This window comes from Acinonyx jubatus, chromosome D1 (assembly GCF_027475565.1).
Source record: "Acinonyx jubatus isolate Ajub_Pintada_27869175 chromosome D1, VMU_Ajub_asm_v1.0, whole genome shotgun sequence".
In the NCBI taxonomy this organism is placed as follows: Eukaryota; Metazoa; Chordata; class Mammalia; order Carnivora; family Felidae; genus Acinonyx; species Acinonyx jubatus.
Window position 1 is genome coordinate 98,462,973 of NC_069390.1, and position 6,701 is coordinate 98,469,673.

Genomic DNA, 6,701 nt, shown 5'->3' on the forward strand with positions numbered 1-6,701 from the left:
TAATTGAAAGATAGTGACTTTCAGTATAAACTGATGAAAACTTCTCTACAAAATATTTTGGCACTGCGTTTCAAGTTTAAAGAGCTTTATACTCTTTGACAGAGTAATTCCACTTCTGGGACTCTATCCTAAGGAAATAAAAAAATGCAGATTAAAAATTTGTAGGCAGTAATGCTTATCATTGTGATACTTGTAATATCAAGCATAAAGGAGGAAGCCTAAATGTCCATAAGGAGGGGGTGGTTAAAGAAAGGTACTATTATCATAAAGCCATCTAAAATGATGCTTAAGACTTTAAGGAACATGTAGGCAGAGAATTCACAATATGACACTATATCAACAGTCTGGTTTCCAAATGCATTAGACATGCATAGAAAAGCACTGAAAAATCTTTGAATTACAGATGTTTTTAAAAATACCATGTACCATTTTCCTCTAATTCCAAAAGTACAGAAAAGTACCAAAAAGAAAAGAAAAATCACTGGGCTGTGGTTTCAAAATGTTTTTCTACCTTTTAAAATTTGATAAATTTTCTATGATGTACATAAATTCCTTTTATAAGACAGATCTGTTTAAAGGAAAAGAAATGTAGCATGGCTGCCTGTGAAATTACCAGATTTCTGCCATGAAGCTGGCTGGGCCAGTGGCTTGTGAGAATTCTCTTGCTCAAGAGATTCCAACAACCTCAGCTCCTGCCTCTGCTTTACTCTCTGGGCTTTGCTCCAATAGGGACTATTTTATCTCATGACCAATTATAGATAGTTCTTCATTCTTGCAACAAATATTTAATGAGCACCTACTATGTGTAGGCACTACTCTATTTATACTAGGTAAATGGTTTGTGAGAGAATCAGACCTGGCCCCTGCACAAGCATTCATATATGAGGAAGAAAGGAGCAAAGCCGCAGGGGTGGAGAACCCTAACAAGTCAGACCAGGGGGAACCTTAGCAGTCTCCTGGACCAACCGCTCATTTTACAGTTAGGTAGAGTGAAATCCAGAAAAGGGCAGCTCATGAGTAGTTTACTGAACTCCACATGGCTTGACCACCCGAATGGGAAGATCCTCAGGATAACAAGAAGAATTTCCATTATAAGCCTGTGCAGTCAGCAGCCCAGTTTGGACAGTCGATACAGGATATCCATGTTCCAAGTGAACTTCACTTTCTCTCTCATGGTGACCCCCTCTTTATCTTGCCAGTCAGTCTGGAACTCTAAGAAATTCTCCCACTCTGAGCTTGAGCTCCCCACTTAGCCTGATGTAATCTAGCATCTCAGGAACTTTCCTTGGTGCCTTGAGAACCACAAGTTTACGATGATAGAGTCCCAGCTACAGGGCTAGTTGGTTCTGTGGCTGCATTGAATAAGCCCCAACTGGGGGCATTCCAACTTTGCCTCATAGGCTCTGGGGTAAAATGTGATCCTAGGACTGTTTATAATGCATATCCGGACACTACCTACAGTTATTGAATTGCAGTCTCTGGAGGTGCAGCCCAGGAATCTGGATTTTTTTAAGTTTATTTTTGAGGGAGACAGAGACAGAATGTGAGCAGGGGAAGGGCAGACACGGAAGGAGACACAGAATCCAAAGCAGGCTCCAGGCTCTGAGCTGTCATCAACACAGAGCCTGATGGGGGGCTCAAAACCATGAACTGTGAGATCATGACCTGAACTGAAGTCAGACACTTAACCGACTGAGCCACCCAGGCACTCCAGGAATCTGCATTTTAACAAGCACTCCAGAAGCTTGATAGGCACAATAAATCTTGAGAACCACTGTTCTGGGGCCAGACACCTAGGACTACTGGTATTTCCGTTTGCTCCCTCTCTCCTAGCAGTATCTTAGGAGAAATCTATTCAAATAAACCCAGAAGGGACCCTTCCCTCTTGCAAGGTCTCATGGATTTAACCTTTGAATCCTCAGTATCCGGAATGTTCAAACAGCGTAGGAGGGCAGCAGCCCCAGACTTCCTCAGGTCTGCAGAACTTTCCTCAGTCCTTCTGGCCCACCCCCCAGGGAGGGAACAACACAACCCAGTTATGAATAGGTCCTTTCTGAGGTCTGGCAGCCCTGAGAGGAGAGAGGGCCTTTTTGTTGGCTACAGCAGTTAGCGTAAAAGAAGGGCAGTGCTGGGTCTCAAAGCCAGACTTGTGAGAGCCAAGCAAATGTCAAGGTCTCAGGGCAGCCCCCTTAGCCTTCTGCACGGGGCCAGCTACTGCACTGTCTGCCATGTTATATAAAAAGCCCAACCCCAGCCCTGGCAATGAGAGCAGGGTGGGGTCACAAGGCTCAGATGACTTCCTTCTATTTTCCTGTGGGCCATCCTTCCGAGCCTGAGTGCAGAAAAGGCCTATGGAATAGGACCATTAACCAGCTGACAAGGCTCCCAGCTTTCCATAGGTCCAGTTCCATTTTAAGTGACAGGATTTTTGAGGTTTGGAACAAGAGGACAGGAAGGAAGCTTCAGCTGGTCAGGTGTATTGTTAAAATGCCCTTAAGATGGCACCAAGAGCAGGTACATTAGAAGCACATTAGACGGATTAGGTGAATCCAATCAAATACTTTAGGAACCTGGTGTTGGGGAGGGGTGGGTAGAGAGTGGCCGTGCCTGTGGGTGGGTGGCAGAATCAAGACAGACTTCAGAACTAAGTAACTTTAACCCAGGAAAAAAAAAAAAAAGCTACAAAGCCAAGCCCTCTGAAGGAAATGGACTTGAAGTTCCCTGTTTTCATCATGACCATAAAAGGGTCTCAGTGTATCTGTGCGGAGCTCGAATAGACTTGTCCAGGACATACGTAGCCCCAGCAGCAAGAGCAATGTACAGCACTCCTTTCTTGCAAGTTCTCTCCTTTCTCAGGGCTGCCCCTGTGTCTGGTTATCCCTCCAAGGACTGTGAAACGAGATGCATTGAAGATTAGGAGTTGGAGTATTTACTCTGTCATTCTGGGGCTAAGGTCCCAGAGCTGTCACATGGCTTCTTGGTACTATGGAAAAAGCAAGGAATTTGAGGTCAGCAAATTCTGTTTAAGCCCCTGCATTGTGCATCTTAGGCAATGAGGAGTCGTGCCTTAGCTCTATTTATCTCCTAAATGCAGCACAGCAGAGCTGGGCTGTATTCATCATCTTGAACTACTGTCTAAAGAGTAGAAGGGGAGTCGAGGGAGAGTGATTTTGACTGAGTGGGCAAACTTTCTGCCATAGATAGATCAGCCACTTTCCATTTCCTAGGCTTTCACCATTCAGACTGGGAAATGTGAACAATAATACACGCAGGCCTTGCTTCTTGTTCCCTGTGGCCATGTGATAGAATCCACATTGGAGCTTTCCAGGAAATGAAGCTGGTCTTCAGTCAGGCTGCTGAAAACAAGGAGATAAAAAATGGATTAATTCAAATCTGTCTCCAAAGATCACTGATAAAAATGAGCCAGCCATCCTCCTATCTGAAGCAAGCTTGGGTCTCCAGCTACGAAATCAGAAGATGCAACTCAAGAACCCTTCCTCCTCTCTGGCTGTTATCTAATGATAACATGTGCAGCTACTCAGTCCTTATTCCATGCTGCTCTCAATAATAGAAAGGGTCCCCTCGCTTTACACTCTGGCTCACATACAGGCCAGCGCCCACAGCTTCTTGTGTTACCTCATGGGCCTCAGAGCCTTCACAAAGGCGATTCTCTCATTCACAATACCTTTGTTCCCCTGAACCAGTCTAGCTTTTTCTTCTAGCTTCACTTTTCCTATAAAAACTACCTTAATAATTCCATTTGGTTTCAATGAAATAATTCTAGAAAACGTTTCAAAAACTTTTCTAATAAGTATGTGCGGCATCTTTTTTTTTTTCTTCAAGTTTATTTACTTATTTTGAGAGAGAGTGAGCATCAGCAGGAGAGGGGAAGACAGAGGGAGAAAGGATCCCAAGCAGGCTCCACGCGGTCAGCGCAGAGCCTGACACAGGGCTCAAACCCACAAACAAGGAGATCATGACCTGAGCCAAAACCAAGAGGCAGATGCCCAACCCAGGTGCCCTGGTTTTTGTTAAGTGAATTTTGTTTGCCCTTATTTATCCCGAGCAAGAATAACATGCATTGTTTCTCACAAGCAGCAGCATGGTACCATTGAAAGAACAGGAAATGAGGTCAAAAGATTTGTATTCCAATTTCAATATTCACAGTTACCACCTAGATGACTATGAACAAATCACTCAATCTCCTATTCATGCATTCTTTCATTTATTCAATGCCCAGTTTGTACTAGTCACTAAGCTAGGTGCTGGGAACACGGATACTTTTCATAATCTAACAGTGTAGGCAATGAGGTAAGCATTTAATACAGAGTAAGTGCAATGATAAAAGATTTACACAAGGTATTATGGGAACTCAGAGAGACCTAGTACAATACAAACCAGAGCTGGCAATCAGGGAAGTCAGAAAACAACCCAGGAGGTGTCCCTGAGGGGGTTCTTAAAAGATGAGTAGGAGCTAGCCCAGCAAAGGCATAGGCACAAATTCCAGACAAGGAGTCTCAACTTGAAGCAAAGTCATAGACTCAAAGTTCAATGCTATTGGCATGAAGGTTCAAAGTAAGGGGTGGGAGGATATGGACTGAAGAGGGTCAGGTCATGGGTAGCATTGGATACTAGATTTCATGGCTTGGACGATCAGCAGTTACTGACGAACATGCTGCAGTACTGATGTGTCACGAAGGTCAAAGCTTGATCAGAATGTAAAATGAGCACAAAATCAGGCCAGAGTGGAAGACAGACTGTATGTTTATCAAAACATTGAGGATCTTTGCTTCATGGCAGTGTAAAAATATGCAGCTAAGATTTCACCCCTGCTGTGGCGGGAGAAAAGTAGACGGACTCTTCTTGCTGGTTTTGGCCAGTGTTTCCCCAAATGCCTGCTGGTAAAGGAACCTTCCCTTCTACTCACTGCCGTCTCTTCCACTTGTCCTGGGCCACTGAAGAGGTTCACACAGAAGCCTCAGGACCTAGGCTGCCTTTACTGCTGCTCTGTGATCTAAGGGGAACCAGTGAGCAGCTGATAAAGGCAAAGACGGGTGGGGGCGGGGAGGACGGTCAAAGAGAGGAACTTGGTGTGATTAGATATGGGAGCAAAGGCAACTAGAAAAAAATATCTCCGTTAGTATTCCATATTCTCTTCTCTTACAGGGGTAAACCATTTTAATCCAAGAGCATCACCGTGATTAAGAGTGATCAGATAAATGATACAGAAACCATAGCAGCTTTGTACTGGCATATCAATTTGCCGTTAATTACTGCTGGTGTGGTCTGTGGCCAGTCATCAGGTTAGGCCCTGATGAGCTGGTGGCATAACTGACCTTTGTTCTAGTCTCATAGCTATAAAGAGGTCGTCCTTGGATCAGGCTTCTTTAGCCTGGGGAGGCAAAGGTGCTACATGAGAGTTGTGTCTACACTCCAGGCTCCTGTCGTGAATTCTGTGGTCACATCGTGTCCTAGTGAGATTCATGCCACTCATCTGGTTCAGCTGAGGTGTGCAGCATACAACCAGACCAACCCACTTGCAGAAACAAACATTCCAGACTCCTGGGTAAGCGTGGACTTCAAAGGAGGCAGTCGTGCCTCCGGCAGGTCTGGTATGAATGAACCCTCGTTCAATGTTTTCACCTACAATTGTGGTCCCCACCCCCACTCCTCAGCATATGGAAGCTAGTAACTTCCTCTTTCAGTTACCCTCTGCCATTTGTACTTACTTTCCTGTTTCCTTTAGATCTTAAATTTCATTTACCTGAGTGTCTTCCTATCAGTCTGAACTTACATGTCTTAATAAGCCAGGCAATCTTCAAATCCCTTCATGTGTACTACCAAAAACTCTTGCTCTAGAAACACTATTTCATTCTACTGCTGGTTTTAAGGTGGAAAGCAAGATGGCCAGGTAATGCACTTTAGTTTTAATGTTTATTCATTTATTTTTGAGAGTGTGGTGACTGGGGCGGGGGAAGGAAAGAGACACAAAATCCAAAGCAGGCTCTATGCTCTGAGCTGTCAGCACAGAGCCCGATGTGGGGCTCAAACTCACAAACCACAAGATCACGACCTGAGCCCAAGTTGGACGCTTAACCAACTGAGCTACCCAGGTGCCCTGGTAATTAACTTTAAATAAATTCTAGTAATTGTGTGACCATGTGGAAGATGCAACTGAAGAGGATTATACTGGCTGCGGGAAAGACTGAAGGAAGCTGCTGTCACTTAATTGCCAGGACCTTCAACTGGAAGGCAACTAGGGATGTATCTGTCATGAACCCAGTGAATCAGAATCTATAGCTCAAAAGATACCCCAGACTGAATGAGTAATGGCAAAGGCAAGGACTCTGAAATCAGATAAAGCTGGATTCAAATCCCAGCTCAACCAATGAAATTACAGGACTCCTCAAATGGATATCATACATACCTCCCTGGGCCTCTCCATCAACAGTAAAATGGGTTGGATACACCCTACGTATTAGATGTAGGATATAAATATTATCCTGAGGACCTTCTCCCTAGATGGCACAGGAGTTCAGAATAGTCCAATTAACCTGAAGCACTCAAGTTCATGCTGGGGGCAGTAGTGGAAAGAGATATTCTAAAGTGTAAACAAGAAAACTGAGGATTATTAGTATGAGGAATAGAGAGACAGTGGAAATTAGAAGTTTAATGTGAATAAATTCTAAAGATTGAAATTA